Below are 22,826 nucleotides of genomic sequence, written 5' to 3' on the forward strand. Positions count from 1 at the left end.
AGCCATACATTCGAAAAGAGACTCCGTTAGTTTGAAAAATAACGTTAATGCATTTTATAAATAGTGCACATTTAATAAGTTACCATTAAATATTGAGAGGTGCAATGTAATGTCTTATACAAGTTAACGAAATAACTTTGAATTGGAATATTATATTAATGACATACAACTGCAACAGAGTTCACCATAACTACAACTGATCTTGGAGTATCAATAAGATCAAATCTGAAAATGATATATGATCGTGAATGTTCTTTTAATAAAAGGAAAAATTTTATCTATTCGAGGATAAAATTTGAATCAAAAGATCCAATATATTTCAAACAAAAATTTTCTTGTTCGTCTTATATCTGGAGAACTATACATCGGGTGACCAAACCCAAACTATTACATACCTCAATATTGTGTGCTTATTCCATAGAAATACGAAAATTCGAATTAGGGGCCGTTCAAAAATTTTGTGCCCCCTGATTCAAGATCCGACATCTTTCAATCAAAAATTTTCTTGTACGGCTTATATCTGGAGAACTACAGATAGTGTAGCCAAATCCAAACTATCACTTAACTCAGTATGATGTGTGTGCTTGTTCCGTAGAAAATACGAAAAGTCGATTTAGGGCCCTGATCGAATTGGCCCAAAACGTCCAATATATTTCAACAAAACATTTCTTGTAGGCCTTATATCTGCAGAACTACATATAGTGTAGCGAAACCAAAACTATCACTTGATGTTTGATGTGCTTATTCCAAAGAAAATACGAAAACTTGATTTAGGGGTTGTTAAAAAATTTTGTGGCTCCTGATCCAATTGGGCCAAAATATCCAATATATTTCAACAAAAAGTTTCTTCTAGGCCTTATATCTGGAGAACTACATACAATGTAGCCAAACCAAAACTATCACTGAACTCAGTATGATGTGTGTGCTTGTTCCGTAGAAAATACGAAAAGTCGATTTAGGGCTCTGATCCAATTGGCCCAAAACGTCCAAAATATTTCAACAAAACATTTCTTGTAGGCCTTATATCTGCAGAACTACATATAGTGTAGCGAAACCAAAACTATCACTTGATGTTTGACGTGCTTATTCCAAAGAAAATACGAAAACTTGATTTAGGGGTTGTTCAAAAATTTTGTGGCCCCTGATCCAATTGGCCCAAAATATCCAATATATTTCAACAAAAAGTTTCTTCTAGGCCTTATATCTGGAGAACTACATACAATGTAGCCAAACCTAAACTATCACTTAACTCAGTATGATGTGCTTATTCTGTAGAAAATAACGAGAACTCGATTTAGGTGCCGTTCAAAAATTCTGTGGCCCCTGATCCAAAAACTAATTATTGGCGAAGATCTCAATCTTTTGATCTATTTTTGGTTTTTCTATAATTCTTGTTCTAGTAATTCAGCGTTGATTTAAATATCGGATTTTATATATTCGTAGAACAAAGGGTTCAGAAAAAGTACGGATTTTTAAATTATGAGATTTTTATCTATTAAATGCTAGGAAATGAATAGAGTATTGTTTGAATTAACAGGAACTTCTTACCAATTAAATGACAAAAGTAAAATACGAATTGATTACTGTTTTAATCCTAGAAAAGAACCATAATATTGTGCCAGTAAAAGAAGCTGTGGGAGGCGAAAAGGAAAACTAGTAAATGAAAAAAATGTTTAATATATATAACTTTGAGAATTAGTTGAACCGAAGTTAACTCAAATATGAATTACAAAGAAGAAAAGTTTAGAAAATCCAGGCTGAAAAATAAAATATAAAATTCGTATTGCGTATCCTGGTGTAATATTATTATTCTTTTCTCCTGTAGCGAAAAATACTTGGGAAAATATCTTGGCAGGCAAATTACCGAAATTTGTTAAAAGAATTCCACAAAATTGAGTTCTTTTACCGCTCCGTACGTCCCTCATTTCAGGGACGATGGTTATACGTATTGCATATATATTAGGAACGAGAGCCGAGTCCGTTCAGCAGCTGCGATGTTTTGAGCTATACAACGGGACGAAACGACGGTAGTTTGTGCACCGGAGTACCGATTCGCTGTAAAACCCTCTGTTCTATATCATGCATGGTCTTTGTATACAAATGAACCTCACATTCTCTTTTGAGGCAGGGGCGGTGGCAGGAGTAAAGAGTGGGGGGTAGTAATTTCTTGAATGAACCCGACTGAGGTTTCTGTCTTATTATCGGCTAAGTTTCGTGCGCATGCGCTGATGCGACGGATTTTTTATTCCGTTTTTTATAACTAGATTTTTCAGAAGAGAAAGAGGAAAAAAAAACGTTTGCTTGGCCTGGACTGTGCCAAATTACCCTCATTGAGAGCCAGAGTTTGGTAAGCCCCGGAAACGCCTCTCTATTATCTTCCCATTGTACAGAATTCGTCGTTGTTCTCGCAAAAAAGTGGATCCTTAGAATAAGATCCTACGAACGGGATGTGGAGAGAATGCAGTGTGCCATTCAACTCTTTCATTCCGTCCACCAACTCTGTATTCTAGGTATATATATACCAAGAGAGAGAGAGAGAGAGATTTCTTATCAGGACAGATTCTGATTAAGACATAGAGAATATACGTGAACAGGGTTCCGCACTAGTTTCTTGATAATAGTATGGCTTGCACACAATACCAAACTTTCATCTACTTGGTGTTCTCTGTAATCATCATCATTGTGGAACGCGCTTTTTACACGACGGGTTTTCTGTAGAAGATGAAGAAGTGAGCGCGTGACGTCATCACTAGCCATAAATCTTAATTAATGTCAACTTTTATAATCTTTCTCATTCACTTATTGTGCCATAAAAACAGAACAACACATTATCATATCACATAACCGTATTTATACTACAAAAAATAAAGGCTTTTCCATTATCAAATTAGAATTGACAATCAATTAACAAAACATTTATGCGAAGATAGTACAAACACAGTGATAAGACAATCTAATATATTCTTAATGGAAATTTCAATAAGTTAAAACTAGTAGATTGTTTTTTATCAGGGGTGAATTTTGGCCAGAGCGTTGAGTGATAATCGTTTTTCCTTTTTTTAAAAAAAAATCCTTACTTTATGATTCTGGACAAAGAAAAAAAGGATTTAAAATTAATATTTTAGATGGATATATAAATCTTTTCTTAATGTATCTACAAATAGATAAATTCTTCAATTAGTTATTACATAATTTCAAAATTTATATATTCTGAAACACATACTGAGATTTTTCTTTTAATATTTTAGCTAAACTAGCTAAACCTACGCTATTTACACATTGCATAGTTCTAATATGGGCATGAATCTCCTTCCCACGTCTCACTATATCTGTGCAAGTCCCTTTACGAACACAAGTAAAGCACAGCAAGATCCTCAAAGGAAGTGAATTGCTATAGACAAACTTATAAATATAGTATTTTAATATATAGAATGTTGGGATGAGTTTGTGGGAAACTTGGACAAGTGATAGATGATACCAAATGCTAATATTTTTTTTTCTTATAATTCCATATCCGAGTACGCTTCATTGTGGGTCCACAAGCCTTCGAAGTTGCCAGCTTGCAATAGGTTTTATTATTCAGATTTGAAGCAAAACGCCTGAAATGTCCATCAACCCGCTATACGTAGCTAATCTACTGGTTGCCTTTCACAAGGATATCAATCTTAACGTCCTAGTGGTAATATTAAACTAATAGGGTCAAAACGATGCCTAAAATGTGGAATAGAAAAATAAAGACAGTTTTTTTTTTTTGAAAATTTGAATGAGAAGCGGGAAATCTACACAAAATTTGGAATCGACCAGCGAAAACGGCACGTTTTTGGCACTTGTGGTTTTCGAGATCTCATTGTCCAAAGAATTGACCACAAACATATAAACTTTTATTGACCGCAAACATATATAAATCTAGCATTTTAATATATAGATACAGCCATGCGTGATATTTTCCCACTGAAACTCAGAGGAAGGTAGAAAGATCAATAGAGAAACCAATTCTGAAAGGTGACTTCTTAAAAAGACCAACAATCTATCCACTATATCTACATTCTCAAGAATTTCGGACTCCTTATATCAGAACAGTAAGCAAACATACGTTTGCTGCATTTCGTCTGGGATTATATTCTTCCCGAAGCATATTTTTCCGCATTGACCATCATCATGAAGCAATTGAGAGAGTTACGTCAATTAAGAGATAGCTAACCCTAATCTACTGTAAGAAATAACAGTGATAAGAGTTGATATTCTGAAGAAATTCAACAAATTATTAGTAATTCAGTCTGACCGGAAAGTGTTCTTTTCGTTATTTCAAAAAATACTCAATTACTAGATAACTTTCATTCTTCAATAGATAAAATTTTCGTTATTTAAAATAACAATCAATTAATAAATCGATTTTACTCTCAAATAGATAAATTAACATATAATTTAGAACAATATTGAATATCAAATTTCCTTGTTATTTAAGAGACCTAATCACTGCGAAATTAAAATGCAGCTAATTTTACAGTAATTATCTGATATCTTCAAATAGATAAAAGATAATCGAGGTGTGGAACAAGTGTGCACTAGACAATACACCCTATTATTTTTCATGAAGTACCGTACCGTTATCACGAGTCACCTAGTAACTCCGTTGCCAACCACTTATAAACGCGAAATAAAAGCCGATTTTCTAAATGGCTGGAAATCGAAAGCAGATAAGTGAGTCGTGATAACGGTATCTCATGTAAAATAATATTGTCTAGCGAGCTCTTGTTCCACTTTTCGATTATCTTCTGATTATCTATTTGAAAATATCACATAATTACTGTTAAATTAGCGATATTTTAATTTTGCCGTGATGGGTCCTCAACATTACGTTTTGCTCTCGAATATATAAATATTTTATATAATTATTATTGAAAACAGTAATCAAATGGATGTCATTTTTACCTTTCACGTACATAAAATTGTTTCTGTAATTTAAAATAATAATCAATTAATACAACTTTTTACTCTGAGATAGATAAAAAAAATTTAGACTGTTAAATACATGGAGGTTCGTCAGGATTCTAATACTGCAAATTACAGATGTGTTAAAATATCAAATAATACTTTTGATAAAGTGGATACTTACAAATATTAACAAACGAAAACCATATTCACGAAGAAATTGAAAAAATGAAATGAAATCTTTAAATTTTACGTTCCACGGTTATGCCGGTTAGGCTAAAGGAGACGGTGATCATGAGAGATGAGTGAAGTGGTGGAATGAAGAAAGTGAGAGGAAACGGAAGAACCCCGAGAAAATCCACGAGCACGGCGTTTGTACACCACAAAGGCGAAGAAATTGAATGTTGACTAGAAGCAAGTAATTCGTGTTATTATTCAATTCAAAATCTTTTGTCGTCAGGAATTCTGTCGAGGAATTTAAGCTTAAAATATATAAAACTATGATCATGCATGATGTCCTGTGTGGTTGAGAGAGATGGTCGCTTAGTCTGAAGGAAGAACAAAGACTGAAAGTGTCTGAGAACAAGATCCTGAGACGTATATTCGAACCCAAGAGAAACGGGAATGGGGAAAGGCGAAAACTTCCTAACTTAGAATTGCATAATTTATACGGTTTACCAAACATTATTAGCGTCATCAAGTCTAGGAGGTTGAGGTGGGCAGGTCATATAGCCAGAATGGAAGAAAGTAGGAACGCTTTCAAAGTTTCAACTGGAAATCCAATCGGAAAACGATCATTCGGAAAACCTAGGCGCAGACGGAAGGACAATATTAAGATGAATCTCGCAGAAATAGGAATACAAAGTAGAAACTGGATCCAGTCGGCTAAGGATAGAAGTCAATGGAGAACTTTCATGAATGCAGCACTGATCCTCCGGGTTCAATAGATCATAGAGTTAGTTACTTAGTTTAAAACAATGGTCAATTAGTTAATCATTTATCAGTCGGTTCAATAGATCATAGAGTTAGTTACTTAGTTTAAAACAATGGTCAATTAGTTAATCATTTATCAGTCGGTTCAATAGATCATAGAGTTAGTTACTTAGTTTAAAACAATGGTCAATTAGTTAATCATTTATCAGTCGGTTCAATAGATCATAGAGTTAGTTACTTAGTTTAAAACAATGGTCAATTAGTTAATCATTTATCAGTCGGTTCAATAGATCATAGAGTTAGTTACTTAGTTTAAAACAATGGTCAATTAGTTAATCATTTATCAGTCTTGAATAAATAAAACTTACTGGGGTATCAAAGAACACTCAAAGAAATCATTACGTCGTAGGATTAGAGGGGTAACTAAGCAGGCACGAAGACATCTCAAAACACTGGCTATTTGAGTCAGTAGTATTTTGTACTGGATAGGAGATTTCGCAGAGAAAGTACTATTATTCATACCAATGCTAAAGTGACCATGATTGGATAAAATTCTATTTTTTATACTAATTTGTGGATACGGAATCCATTGGTACTATTGTTAATAATATTTGTCCATGGATTCACGAGTAAAAGAGACCTCAAATTTGGATCTTAAAAATTAAGATATTATTGATAACAATTTTTCTTTCTTAATGTTTGTACAACTAAATTACACAATTTTAGTACAGTTTAGTTTAGAAATTACAAATACGATAATTAAGAAATAATTATGGGGTCTAATAAGAGAAGGGAGCTATGCCACTTCGACAAGAGATGAAAATAAACTTAGTTTTCTAAAGTATTGTGTTGCATCATAATTTGTGTAATAAAGAGTCAGCTTTCTACTTCTTAACTTATTGTTAGGTAAATTATGCAAAAGGAAAAAAAATACGAATTTCAATGTAAAAAATCATTTATTATGAATTGCATGATATAAGGTTTGTAGTAAACCTATATGAAAAGAAACCAATATAGTATATCAAAGAGCTTTAACATGATTTAAATATTTTTGTCTGAGTATTCACTGATTTACATATGAACTAAAGAAAAACATCATGTCTTCTCGAGTATCTTCACTATCCATTGTTTCTAGCGATGTTAGTTTTGGTAAACACCATGAAAAACTGGACGAGTATCTCAAGGCATTATTACCATGAGATCTTTTAACTTCAGGGCTAATATGGGTCGTCCATGTGAATAGAGTGTCTTCTTGAAATAGTGTAGTCACATAAGGATAATCAACCACGATATATCTTCTGGTGTTGGTGCAACGAAATGGTATCTTGAAGCGTTCCATGTCAAAATAGGCGTATTTGAAGAAGAGTATGCTTGGTAGTGTTGTATCGAATTTCACAGGAGTTATTTCGTAACCAGATATTGCAATATCATTCTGTACTGTTTTACTGCCCAAGTGTTGGTACCTCATCTACTGCCGTACAGCACACCATCGCTAAGTGGCATTGCTTCTTCTCTCATTTAAGAGTCTTCATCCCGGCGAAATTAAAATACCGCTAATTTTACAGTAATTATGTGATATCTTCAAATAGATAAAAGATAATTGAAATATGGAACAAGAGCGCCCTAGACAATATTATTATTTTGCGTGAAGTACCGTTATCACAAGTCACCTAGTGGTTTTCCGTTTCCAGCTGTTTAGAAACGCGAAAATAAAAGCCGATTTTCAAAATGGCCCGAACTCGAAAGCAGATAAGTGAGTCGTGATAACGGTTTCTCATGTAAAATAATATTGTGTAGGGCGCTCTTGTTCCACATTTCGATTATCTTTTATCTATTTGAAGATATCACATAATTACTGTAAAATTAGCGGTATTTTAATTTCGCCGGGATGAAGACTCTTAAAATGCTGCTGAAGACTTATTTATGAACTCAGAATATGTGCTGCAGAAAACGCGGAAGCTATGTCACGTGATTTTAGTTCACATGATAGATGACATACGGCAGTAGAAGACAAGAAATGGCAAAAACTGAAAATTTCAAGATTTATGGCATACCTTCCTCTGTCACTAGATCGCTCAATTAGCAAAAAGTAATTGAAAAAGCAATAAATCTTAAACATTGACAATGCAGTGCAATGACGTCTCATAGAGGTAATTATAAACATTTGTTCATATGAGTATACTATTTTTAATTGATCTTTTTGTGTAACAAACCAGAAGTTTATTAATAAAAGATGCTTCTAAACGGTTAAGTAATGTTTGTAATATGATACATTCAACGAATTACATCTTTATGGTCAATAGTATCTGAGTTGTAAACAAAGATTTATATCGCAACATTCCGATTTTTTCTCTTGTGTCATGGGAGAAAATGTTTAACTAAAGTTGCATTGGCTCCCGCGTCCACAAATTAGTTTTTAAAAAACTGGGAGTGATCCAAAGTATTTTGGGGAAGGGAGATCCAATACGTCTATGTAATATTGAACCTGTTTTTATTTTGCACCCGAAAAGAAAAGTAATTGTTAATTACTGTCACCTATTTTTTTTTTTTTTTTTTTTTTTTTTAGAAAAAGTTACAGAACTAATTATTCACAAACTACACACACTTTTTACAAGTTTTCTTTCACAACAAACTCTACAAGGCTGTCTATAATCTTTATTATAAATCAGCTAGAAAAGTTACAGTTTCGGAAGTATATCACTTCCTTCTTCAGACTAATTCTCCAACTGAAATCATAAATAATATTACATCATTTTTTATTTATGTAATGATATAATATTATTTATGATTTCAGTTGGAGAATTAGTCTGAAGAAGGAAGTGATATACTTCCGAAACTGTAACATATCTAGTTAATTTATAATAAAGATTATAGACAGCCTAGTAAGAAAGTGTATGTAATTTGTGTTTAAGATGGACCTTTTTATCATAAAAACTAATTATTTTTATAAGAAATGAAAGAGTACAGATGAGGCATAAAATCGAATCTTTATCATATATCAATCACTTCTCTGTTAAACAAGTATAATTCTGTTAAGAAGATCTACAAATGTTAGTCGAGTTACGAAATTTTGGACAGTCTGGATCCAGTGGGTGTCCTCCTGATGGGGATTTTCATCATTGGCAAGAGAGGTAGTTCTTTAGTAGTTTTATTTGATTTATACATTTTTTAAAGCAGAAAATGGAAACAAGATTGGTTAATAGTTTAATAAAACTGAAATTAAAATTAATCGATAACCTGTAATTTGTTAGAAACAAGTTTAAACCGTAACTTGAATAACTACCATCAAAGAATGGTGAAAATTCAATTTGTAAAAATATGTATACACCCTGTAATCTGCAGAACAATATATACGGTATAATCTACTCCAAAACTTCTGCTATAAATGCGAGCAAGAAGCGGTTTGCCTTCTAATTAGAACAATATTTTTGGGTTTACGTGACTGTTATGAACTTAAGAATATAGCGTAGAGACTATTTAGAGTGTCAATGTAATTCAAGTAGAATATCTACCCAAATTTACTTGTCACAAAATTAAGATTACCTCATTTTGATTCGTTTCCCAGCGAATTCAACAGGGAAACTTAAGTTATTGAATTCTAACTACAAAAGAACAAAAGGAAGTGGGGGACGGGGGAGGGAAGAGAACTTGAAAGAGCAGACAAAATCGACAGATGCGAATTAGAGAAATGTCGAAAGTGAGGAGACTGTTGCAAATTAGCACCAGATGACGAACAGTTTTTTCCCTTCTTCTTATCGGCATTAACGCATTCGAAAATGCGTTGAGAGCGTTTTCTCTCCGGCAGCAATTATTAGCTGTCTGTTGGAGTAAGTAAATTCACTTCCCTAGAAAAGGCCAGAATGTATGAACTAACTTTCTTGCTTTTTTTTCCCTTTCTTTTATGTTCAACTTGATTCAAAATACTGTTGGTGCCAATGCAGGCAGAACTCTCGTTCCGAGTAGTTGGTGCAGTTCTGCAGGCGGGAAAACGAGACCCAGAAACTACCAAAGTTTTCATCCACACACACACACACAATCTAAATCGAAATTAAGAGAGCTGACGACTCGAGCAGAGACTGGCAGGCAAAACTTTGAACATTTTCCTCTGCTTAAACTCAATTTCGCTTCCACTAACCCGTCTCAAGCGTCTTAATTCGCGCGGGAACGAAAATTTTCTCTTCAATTCAGCTCCACAAAGGACTTAACCAGAGCAACGATAATTAAACCAATACTTTTCAAAATGTTTCTTTTTAAGTTTTTCCCATTTTATATTTTTCTTTGTTTCAGGAACAAAAAAAAACTTTAAAAAGTACATCTATATTAATTCACAAAACTGTGTGTATATGGGAATATTTAACTCAAGAACCACCGCTCTATTTTCATAGTAAACTGTCATCTGACTTCACTAGAAATGTATATTATTATTACAAGTTACATCATTGGAGTGTAGTCGGTCTAATCCCAATGGATGGGTGGAGTTCGATTCTCCGTGGAGCGTTCTACCCATGTTCAAATACAGACCAGCTAGCCTATGAATATCCTGGCGACGATGTGTAATCCCACTTTTGATGAGGTCAGTGAACTCAAGTAGTAATAGGTCTAGTCAGAAGAAAGATAAGTAATCATTCGTGCTCATTCAACATGCAACCAGCGTCATGAAGACAACTGGGGAGCTATACCTGAAAGACGGAAGAAGCGAACTCCGATTTAGAGAGTCAGCATTAACAGAGAAAGGAGCCGATGTGCTGACCCAGCCATCCTGCCCCTATCAAAAAGCACGAGTATTACTAGCCAGCTGATATGTCCGACCTCCGCAAATGCTTGCGCCAAGAGATTCAATGTCCTCGAGAAACCTGAGGTTGAAAGTGTCAGGAAGTGTGATGCTGGCCATAGGGTGTGGGTACAAAATCTCGAGGCCGAAATGTCGCAGCCAGAAATTTGCTGGGCAAACTCTCGCCTGGCCAAAATTTTCGTCGTTCAAACTTTCACGGTATTAAAACTTGCCTGGTCAAAACTTCGCGGTGCAACGTCTTCCCGGAGAAAACCTTCGGTAACAACTTTTTACTTTTAGTGTAAGATGTTCAATATGTTGCTGCATACACATATAGACTACTTATTAAATTATAGTATATAATTATACTTAAATTTATCCCACACAAATCAACAACAACAAACCTTGCACTTATCACAGACTTTATAGCAAGTTCGTTAGATGTAGGATGTCAGGTTGATGTAATATATATAGATTTTGAAAAGGCATTTGACAGAGTCAATCACAAGGTACTATTACATAAGCTAGGCGAATATAATTTCTCTTCTCCCTTGATCAAGTTCTTTTCATCATATTTAAATAATCGAAAACAAACTGTTATCTACAAGGAATATAAGTCATCTGATTATATTGCATATTCTGGAATTCCCCAGGGCTCCAATCTAGGTCCATTATTGTTCCTTTTATTCAATAATGATCTCCCTGATCATATATTATTAAGTAACAAATTGCTTTTTGCTGATGACCTCAAAATATACGGTAGGATAAGGACCATCCATGACTGTCTTGATTTACAACGTGACATGGAAAATATTGCTAATTAGTGTTCTCTTAACAAACTTAATGTAAACATAAACAAATGTAACATTTTATCGTTTACCAGAAACAAAAGTCCAATAGAGTTTGATTACTCAATGAATCAGATCTTACTAAATAGATTAAATTCAGTCAAAGATCTTGGAGTTACATTTGATACGAAACTGACATTTAATAACCATATAGAGAACATAGTTAACGAATCTCTCAAGATGTTAGGATTCATAATTAGAACTGGAAAGGAATTTAACAATAGTACTACACTAACAAAAATGTATTATGCCTATGTCCGATCAAAACTGGAATATGCTGCTGTGATTTGGAACCCATCACAACAGCAATACGGACACCAACTGGAAAAGGTCCAATCTAAATTTATCAAATACTTGACGTACAAGACAACTGGAATCGATCAATCTCGATGTTCTCGTGATATTATGAAAATTATCTAACATTAATAGACAACTTCTGTATCCCTACACTTGAACAAAGGCGAAATATGACAGATTTGATTTTTCTCCATAAAATAGTACAAAACGAATTTAATTGTACGGATCTCATATCAACGTTAAATTTTCATGTCCCGACACTTAAAACTCGTGCTAATAACTCTGGTCTGTTTTATTGCAAAAAAGCAAGGACCAACGTATTATTGAAATCACCAATTTGGAGAATGTGTTCTACTTATAACAAAATATGTATCAAACACAAAGAAATTGACATCTGCAATATGAACTCTATGTTTAAGAAAACTGTTTTAAATGTATTATGTAATACACTAACACTATAATTGGGCTTATGCCTGTTGTGTTGATGGCAAATAAATAAATAAATAAATAAATAAATAAATAAAAATAACGATGAAGATGATTTCCGAACTATGTTTGAAAAATAATATCTATATTATAAATAAAGATACTGAGTGTTACCTACAAAATGAGACGAGACAGAATTTTTGTGACGAAATTTGACACGAGAGAGAGTTAATCCGATAGAAAGAGACGAGACAGCACTTTTACGACACCCTCTCAAAACAAAAAAGTCGAGGAGGGTAGAAATTTCCTCACAACTTTCAAACGGTAAGATTTTACGTTTTCCAACGGAATCATGACAGTCTGTTATATAATTGTCAGGTCAATTTCGTGTTTCATATATTCTCTCTAATTCTTAATAATCTCTGTGCGTACACTCGAAAGCAATTATTTCATCTAAGGATATTAGTGCCGTCCTAACAACATTATTGAACCGTAGGCAAACCAGTTTGTTCGGTCTCCTCTGATTAAATTTTTCACGTAATATATATATGTAATTCTGCTTGTTCTCTTTCCAGAGCAAGTGACCATCGGGCAAATACGTTAAGATGGCCATGGCTGATATAAAATTAAAATACAGGCCATTCCAGAAGGAACTCACCAATTTTGTGCGTTCTAAGCAATGCCGTAAAAAATCTCTTCTAGGCCCCGGTGCAAGGGGTTATTTGTGAGGTCCCCCAATTAACGCGTTTACAGTAGTATAATATTCGGTAGAGAACGGAACGCGGGTTTTCTCTCTTTTTTTTATTATAAAATATGTTTATACAAGATTACAAATAAATAAGTCTTTAAAAAGTTATTCCCTTTATAATTGGACCTCCTGCCCTTTGCAGCTCGGAGGTTTGAGATTTGCTGATTAAGAATGACTATCCGTTATAGCTGGGTTTAAAGGAACCTCTTGCCCACAGCAGCTCAGAGGTAGGTTGGTATCTCCTGCTCGTTACAGCTCAGAGATAAGGTTAGGGGAGTATCTTTCGCCCGTTGCAGCTTGGAGAGATAGGTAAGATATGAGCAGTTAACAGTTGTCTTCTGCTTTGAGGTGTCCGTTTATAAGCCAGTCTTCGGAAGAGGATCCTGCGGAGAGGTCGAAGGAATCTTCTTCGTGTCTCTTGTGTTCAATGGTGGTGATGGCATATGTCAGCTTTCTGCTGGTGCTTGTGCTGAGCCCTGTGCTTTTGTTTACTAATATGAGGGGATATTGCAATAGGCACTGGTGCATGTGTACAATAAGTGATTTTTTTAAAGAAATCATCTAAATACTGTAAAACATTTATATTGAAGAGAGCTACGATTGCTACTTGAAATATAAAACTAAATTATGAAATAAATGAGATATTCAGGAAACGGGTACACCTACAAGGCTTCCATAACCTGACCCTCGCCGGAAGCAATAGCAACGAGCCTTTCTCTAATTTGAAATGAGTTGCATAAATATATGGTACCCCGATTGGATTTGCAATGGCTTCTCTTCTCGGGACGCCTTGCTACAGTTCTTCACTCTTACTCTGCAACCCATGAACAGACCCCATGAATAAAATAAATAAAATATTTCGATTCCAGCAAAAATATATAACGCATAAAGTTTTGATAACTATCGTAAAGAGTTCGATTCTGGGTGGAGACATTCGGTCGTAAAAGTGTTAAAAGCTTTTTCAGGCCGGCCACCCTGAATTAGGTTTTCCTCATTCACACCAGGCAAATGTCGGGATGGTACCTTACATAAAGGTCCCAGACCGCTTTCTTCCTCCCCTTTCCTCGGATACTATAATCGCCGAAGGACGTATTCCCTCATACATAACGGGCTAACACGGCCATAAACGCTGACAGCCCAGAATTGTAATTCTTAATCCTTCTCGTAATGATATACCGATGATCGGTTTCAGCAAGGGCGTCATTTGGGGCTCCAGGTAGGGCAATTGCTCCCCTGAGTTTAACATATGTATACATTTTAATTATAAGATAATATGGTACTTGTACCGATTATGGCCCGGGTCCCTAATATAGCCCACAGACAATATCTGTGGAGATTTACGTTGGTGCTACTAGATGACAATATAAACTATGTCCTCATGACAAGCGTAAACATAGTTGCGCGGCTCAGAGGACATAATTTATATTGTCATTTGTAGCACCAACGTAAGTCTGCAGAGATATGGTGGGTGGGCCATATTAGAGACCCGGCCCATAATCGGTACAAGTACCATAATATATCAATAAAAAAGTTGAAAGTCTTCTATCATCTAGGGTTTTGACCCCCCGAAGCAAAATCTGAAATAACGCTGCCGGGTTATGTCGCTTCAATGACTTTTATGCTGTTCTGGATTGAAGGACCTAGTCTAAGCTGAAGGTGTTTAACTTGAAAAAGTGTCAAAATAAGTTTGCTACTAATCTGAAATTTTATTAATGTTGATAACTCACATACCCCTACACAAAATGAATAATAGGGTAATTTAAATAGTCAGTAATCTTCAATATACAAAATGAAGTGATTATTTTCCATAAGTAGAAGCTTTGCTTTGTATGTAATTACATATACACTAATTGTTTGCTAAGTAAAACCATATATTTTCATTAAAAATTAAATATGTGTTTCAGTTTCACTAACTAACTCTTTGGCTTCATCAGATACTATGAGATACAAGAAAATTGTACAATCTTTTATATAATTGATGAAGCCAAAGAGTTAGTTGGTGAAACTGTAACACACATTTAATTTTTAATGAAAATATATGGTTTTGCTAAGCAAACAATTAGTGTCTGTGAAAGTCACTATGTTTGTGACTTAATAATTCCTGATCCACCCGACCGATCTCGATGAAATTTTCAACATAGATGAGGTTCGGGCCTGGAATGTTTTTTTATCATTTCACTTGACTTTACAACTTAGGGGAGGGAGAGAGGGAGATACATATAAAAATGATCGATAAAATGATACGCGACCATAGTTTTCGGGGTCGCTGAGAAGAACAGTGACACTTGCAATTCCGTTTAAATCCAAATTCAGCCCTTATTACTACTCGTTTTGACTTTGAGTTTAACGTTCTTTCAGCACCGAGGGGGAAGGTGACATGTAAAAATAATTGAAAATGACCGATATTAGTATCGAATTCATAGTTTTTGGGGTCCCTAAGTTGATTTGTGACATTTTTGGTGCGCTTTATGTCCAAAATGAAACGTATTTTCTCCATGCGGAGAACGGACATTCTGCTAGTACATACTAAGATTCAAATAGCGGATGTTGAGCCCCTTCGTCTATGGGCCCCGCTGATTGCAACGGCTCTGGTTCCATGTTCTTCTAAAACAAGTAACGCATTGTGGTTGGCAGAGCAGACACCCAGGGGCGTACTTAAAGTTAGTATTTTAACAATAAATGTTTCAAGTAAAAATAAATAAATAAAATTCACACAAATACACACAAGAAAATTGGAATACTAATTAACGTAAGAGAAATTTGAAGAGAAATGCTTAGTGCTTACCCTGGTATTCCGTTCCGTTCCTGAAGTCATGACTTTTAGGACAACACCACTACCTGTAAAAGAGACAAAAATATTATTCTCGTAACTGTTTAATATTATTTATGAGTAAAATTAATTACGAGAATTTTAGCGTTCATAGAAAATGAGGAAGAAAGTCAGTGGCGGATCTAGCCTAGGGCCGGGGGGCCTAGCCCCCTGTTCTTTGAGAGACAATAATTTAAAATATTATTTGAATATTTTTGAAAGTTTATAGTGAATTCATGATATACTTATCATAGCCTGGGTTCTAGCTGCACCCCCAGTTTTTACCTTTAGATCCGTCTCTGAAGAAAGTAATAATAAAGCTACTGTAAGTAGGAAATCTGAAACTTTAATTGTATCGTTGGATGAGATCTTCCATGAAATCACACTACAGCCTTCTTTGCACAAATACAGTGTATTAACGTCATTTCTTTGGCAAGTATTTTATAAGAATTAGGACCATTTATTGTACCATTGTGAGGAATTCGCAGTAAACCGGATAAATGACTTTCTTTTTAAAAAAAGTATTTTAAAAAAGAAGTCAGATCTTTGAGGGATACACCTTTCTGTAAAGCTAGCGATGTGTAGGTAATAGAAAACTTCGTAGAGTGAATCAGGGCAGAGTGAATAAAAAAATCCTTAGGGATTGAAAACAAATAACTGTACATCATGATACAGATTCAGTATAGATGCCAGACAACCAGATTGAATTAGTCTGTAATCTACAATTACATTTAAGGCAATATTTTAGAGATAATTAAATTTTGTTTGCTTTTAGGCGAAACATGTCTATTCTTTTTTAATGATTTAGTGTTTGGTTCAAGTGTAGCACGAAGTATTATTTTGCTTTGAAAGTCCCAACACAAAAACTATACGTGCAAGTTTAAGTACGCAAATATCCAATTGACATTAATTGGATATTTAATGATGAACTTTTCCTGTGTAATTACTGCTCAATTTTAAAAGGTGAAATTTTGTGTGTTACCAAATTTCATAAAGTGAATGACGTCCAAAAAACAGGAAGCTTTGCCTCATTCGCAATTCTATTCGGAGGTTGAAACAAAAATAGCCCTTGTGTATAGAGTAAATGCGCCAATAGTAAACCATTTTAAAGGTGATTTAATTGTAAAATTGTTACATATAAGTTTTAATTATAATCACTTCATAGTGCGTAATTAAAAGGAATCATGATTCGAGGGCAAATATGTAATATTTTTAACCGTAATATTTAATCTGTATAATTAATTAATATTTAATATTTTAAGTGTATAACTTACGTAATACTTTTAAGAATAGAATTATTAAGTCAGTGATAAAGGGTTTTTCTTAATTACATATAAAATAACCCAGTAGTCGCGCTCCCTTGTTATATTATGTCCTACGTATTTAAGAATAACATTTCAAAATTTTTAATGTCCCATATAATTAATGTATTCTGGTCTTTTAACAGCTGAAGTCAAATGTACCCCTTGTGGTTTGGATCCCTCGTTAAGCTGTAGGTCTACGTGTCATATAGCCTCGGTGCTGAAAGAGACGCTAATCTACAATCCAAGCAACCAACAATCATCTGCGAAAATTCATTCTACTTCTAGCGGGCGCGCGGGCGGTACATGAGGGAGAATTTCCAAGATTGATTACAGGGACTCTGTTTTAGATTTTTGGTTTCACATTGTTTGCAGAGAAACTACAATTGATTTATTTAATATTCTAAGTACTACATTGCTGATTGGTAGGAGATAGTTAAATACTGGTGCAACGAAGGAATGGAGATATCGAAAATATTTGGGGTGCATAGAATGTCAGTTGGGAAGCATGTGTGGCATGACTTTTAGTTGTAACAAGAAGGGAGGGGCCACGGTAGCTCAGTGGTAGACTACTTACCTCTGGTGGGTAGGGTACCTAGTTCGATCCCAGGTCCGCCAAATGTGCTTGATTGTGGACAAACACTATCAACATAGGCTTTCTTGGGGTTCTTCCGTTTCCTCCTACTTTCTTCATTCCACTATTTCATTCATTATCATCCCCAGTGCATAATCGTGGGACGTTACACTAAAAAGTGGGAAGATAAATAAGTAAATCCTGCCAAGGTCTGTAAAGAAGATCAGCGACATGTGTAAGTTAATTATGAATGAATGGGCTTCCGTTTATCATAAGGATTAAGAATACCTAAATATTTATCTAGATGGTTATGCATCCTGGAATACTTCAATGTTTTGTGGATTGCATATTTATGTTACGCAAAATGCACATTTATGAATGAATAAATATGAGTAGCAACCGGTAAGGTTACCGTTAACCTTGAAAATGATAACGGAGTGATATCACTAACCAACTCGGTCAGAATAATTGCTATAGCTATGTACTGCAGAAAACGAAGTTCAAAAATTCGCTTACGTCCAACAGTTATCGTGTGAAGTAACGGGAAAACGGACTGCATAGTAATATTACAATCTTATAAGGCCCCCAGTGTGATTGTAATAAAGTAGAATCCTAAGGGATATGGGTATTAACAATCCAAAATCGATCATCGAGCCACTAGCTAAGATCCAATAATGAGGATTTGTTTCGATCTAATGATAGCTCGATGACGGTAGAAAACATCCTTATCTTAGTTCGAACCCACGATCAGTTCCAGAAATTTCAGACCACTCGACTACGACGGCAGACCATTCGTCTATAGGCGTAGACATCGTTACTTGTAATAGTTTTGTTTTAAAGTTTTAGAAAGATAATTAAATAAAAATATCCAAGTTTTTAATATGTAATGTGTATTCTGACTCAACTACTACCTCGTGGTTATAGAGGAGGGCGCGGTGGCTCAGTGGTAAAGCGTTCACCTCCGGTGTTTGGGATCCCTCTGGTACGATCCCAGTTCGTACCGTGTGGACTTTGTGGTGGATGAACACCGTGCTCGTGGGTTTTCTCGGGGTTCTCCCATTTTCTCCCACTTTCTTCATTTCACCATTTCATTCATTTCTCATAATCACCGTCTCCTTCAGCCTAACCGGCATAACCGTGGGACGTAAAACTGAAAGATTTCATTTTTTTGTAGTTATAGATCAGATTTCACGATAGTTTAAGGGAACACAGTCGTTCAGTGGTAGAGCGCTTAACTCCGGGTCCCTGGTTTGATCCCGGAAAAGTAAGATTGTGGTGGACAAAATCGAACGGTGAGTTTTCTCAGAGTACTCTAGTTTTCCCCTAAATCCTCATTCCATCGATTCTTCCATTATCATTCACTTGCCTTAATTAAACGTCTCACTTAGCCTAAAAAAAAAAAGGAATAAATGTGGGACGTTAAACTAAAAGATTTCATTTCATTTCATTTCCAGGATTGGCCTTTAAGTTAAAATCAAAGAGGAAAATTTATAATAATAAAATCTATATTAGAAGATGGTCTACCAACTGTAATAACTGATATAAAAGAAGGAACGCATAAGTTATAACCTTAAGTCAGAATTGTGATTAATTCTTCCACGAACTGACTCGTCTTCTCCCTAGTAGTTTCATCTTACTAGAAGCCAGTTACAAACTTTCGTGTGAATCCGTAGTTTGTAATATAGTTCTGTTATTATATATTGAATTCAAGAGCAGTAGTTCAGCAAATGAATCGGAACGGTCAATTATATTAAAAGTACAAATCTCCCCCTGGCGTCTCTGGCATGTAAAATTAGGGGGGGGGATATCACAGAAGGTGATTTAAATGGTACTACCTAGCCAACCTGTTTATTAACTTCGATTCCATTTGCCACCTTTCTGCTTACCTTCACGGACCCCCTGAGGTATATCAAGAACTCGATTACAATCGTTTCACAGCCTGAATATTATATTCTAAATAAATATAATTATTATTATTTATATGATATTCTGTCGTTAGTAAATAAATTAAATTAGAATAAAATATTGAATATTTTGTACTTCAAAATATTGGGGGGAGACCCCCCGCCAGAGACGCCTGTGAAATCTCCCAATAAAAGGTTATCTTTCTTATCGACTATTAAAATTTGTTTTTTCAGTTCATTAAATAAGTATGGCACAATACTGTCCATTAAAAATAAATAAAAAGTTTTTTTTTGCCTCAAATTATTGTAAATTTTAATTAATGGTGTTAAATAACGTCGCCATTATAATTTTTCTTAGCCCATTGGATTTCATGTACAATTATTCTTGCCTTTTGTTTTAAGTGAATTCCAGTGTTAATCATTTGGTTTTCGTTCTTCAATTGACTTTTTCTAGAAAAGCCAGTCATAAGGAGTTTCCAGCCAACATCGTCCGAGTTCAACCGAACTTATACAATCTGAATGAAACTTGGTATGCTTACAGACCTTGATCTACTATACAGGGTTGTGAGATATTGAGGTTTACGGACCTTTGGCTCCTAGGTTATATGTGTCAAATATAGATATAATCTAGAACGATTTTTCTTTTATAATTATGCCTAAGTTTACTAGTATCTATTAGCATCACGTTAGTGGGTTTTGTATGAATATAATGTTTGTCCGTCCGTCCGTCTGTTATTCCACACAAGACTTGAACAATAGCTAATTTTTATTTATTTGTTTATATATATTTTTTGCAATAAATAGCTAGAGTGGTTATCTCGTCCGAGTTCGTTAATGGAGTTAATCCATTAACATCTTAACAGGCAATTATGACTATTCACACCCCATTCATTCATAAATGTGCATTTTGCGTAACACTAATATGCAACCCCCAAAACATTTAAGCATTCCAGGTTGATTTGTGGATGACCGCTTCTGTTTCGCACAATCACGTTCTTCTGTAACTGTTACAAATATTCCTTATTTTATGACGGAGTTTCCCTTTTTTCTTTCTTTCTTTTTAATCAGAGCAGATAGTACGGAGAATAGATAATCTGAGTTTGCTGTACTTGACTTTAAGAAATAGAGTAAACAACATTCTTGCTAGATTAGTTTAGTAACAAGACCAGTGGCGGTTCGTGTCTAAATCCAGCATTGCTGACACGGTGCAAAATGAAGTGACAATTTCCTGGAGGCTTTCAAGTATATAACATTCTCAAGGACTGGAGGATATTCCCGTGTTCTATTTGCTTGCGTTTCACAAAATTAACACAGGAAATTGAGTATATTTACTTCGACACATATCAGTGGTTATATAACATACTGGCTGTATGCAAGGGCGCCGATCCCAGGGGAGCTGGGCCCCTCCAAAGCTCATTTAGCCCCCTCATTGTATTTATGAATATACAATATTTGACATAATTTGAATGCAATTTGTCTTAAAATCCTCATATATGCATTCTGCATCTGAATGGGCACCCCCAAATTTCCAGAGAAATCGACGCCCTTGACTGTATGCCTTTGTTAATATCATCCGAAAACTTATGTTTAGCACTTTGCAGATATACGTATACGTCATAAGAACTACTGTTTACTCATTTTCATTCCTGAGAAGATGTCTCTCTCTTGTTCACCTCAACCACAGGTTGTTGGGCAACATGGAAATTTTAAAACTTTTATCTCGCTTGGGACAGCTGTTTTATACTTTATTACGGTTTCTTCTTATTACTTTATTACGGTAACTGCATCGAAAGCCAAAACACGATTATGCAAAATCAATTTCAGCGTAACTATTTCAATTCGGTTGGAGAGGAATACACAGAACTCGAAACATTAATGAAAGTGAGGGTTCAATTAGAACAATGTGAGAAAATATATATATCAGAAGGTTGATTTTGAAAATTTTGTCGTGATGATTTACGCTTGGAGGAGAAGATACATCACTAACGTCGTTTATTTTTTTGGAGATTAGGAATTGAAGCAGATCCCCGAAGAGATTTGCGGAAAACGTCACGAGAGATTGCAGAGAAACTAATCGTTGATGATTCTTTAGCATGACATTTAGAGAAACTCGAAAAGATGGGAAAACGGGCAAATTGACCGAGAACCAAAGAATCTGCTTTAAAAAATATAATAAAAGAATGGAAAAATGAAATGAAATGAAATCTTTAAGTTTTACGTCCGACGGTTATGCCGGTCAGGCTAAAGGAGACGGTGATGATGAGAAATGAATGAAGTGGTGGAATTAAGAAAGTGGGAGGAAACGGGAGAATCCCGAGAAAACCCACAAGCACGGTGTTTGTCCGGGAACCGGTCAAAACCCCCACAGCCAAAACCCCCACACTCAAGAAATGTCAAAACACCCACACAAACGGTCATAACCCCCACACAAATGGACAAATCTCCCAAACGCACGAACGGTCAAAACCCCCACAGCCAAAACCCCCACACTCAAGAAATGTCAAAACGCCCACACAATCGGTCATAACCCCCACACAAATGGACAAATCTCCCAAATACACGAACGGTCATAACCCCCACAGCCAAAACCCCCACACTGGTAGTCGGTCATAACCTCCAACGGTCATAACTCCCACACAAATGGACAAAACAGCCACACATAGCAACGGTCACAATCCCCACATAAATGGACAAAACCCCCACACAAATGGACAAAACTCCCAAATGCAGAAATAGTCACAACTGCCACACAAATTGACAAAACCCCCATACTCATGTATTGCCCTTGTACTTTTTAATAACATTTTTTATTCCACTTAAACTGATGTTGCAACTATTCTTCTTGGGCGTCATAAAGAGCCGCAACAAAGACGTGAAATGATGATCATTTCAGAGTGTGGGGGATTTGTCCGATTTTGTGGGAGTTTTGTCCATTTATGTGGGGATTATGACCGTTGCTATGTGTGGCTGTTTTGTCCATTTGTGTGGGGGCTATGACCGATCGTGTGGGCGTTTTGACATTTCTCGAGTGTGGGGGTTTTGGCTGTGGGGGTTTTGACCGTTCGTGCGTTTGGGAGATTTGTCCATTTGTGTGGGGGTTATGACCGTTTGTGTGGGTGTTTTGACATTTCTTGAGTGTGGGGGTTTTGGCTGTGGGGGTTTTGACCTAGACCCGTTTGTCCACCACAAAGTCCACACGGCCCAAGCTGGGATCGAACCAGGGATCCCAAGCACCGGAGGTGAACGCTCTACCACTGAGCCACCGCGCAATAAAAGAATGTAT

General features: G+C 35.4%; 1 long non-coding RNA gene across 4 annotated transcripts in view; it reads right to left on the minus strand.

Annotated features, from left to right (window-relative positions):
- Window positions 1-22,826, minus strand: part of LOC145678875 (uncharacterized) — a 747,802-nt gene that overhangs the window by 300,381 nt on the left and 424,595 nt on the right. For all 4 annotated transcript variants that reach the window (XR_014130472.1, XR_014130475.1, XR_014130474.1 and 1 more), the window contains exon 2: window positions 15,741-15,793. This is a non-coding gene — a long non-coding RNA (uncharacterized LOC145678875). The remainder of the gene's footprint in view (window positions 1-15,740; window positions 15,794-22,826) is intronic.

The sequence above is a fragment of the Thermobia domestica genome, chromosome 2, assembly GCF_964235325.1.
Source record: "Thermobia domestica chromosome 2, izTheDome1.hap1.1, whole genome shotgun sequence".
In the NCBI taxonomy this organism is placed as follows: domain Eukaryota; kingdom Metazoa; phylum Arthropoda; class Insecta; order Zygentoma; family Lepismatidae; genus Thermobia; species Thermobia domestica.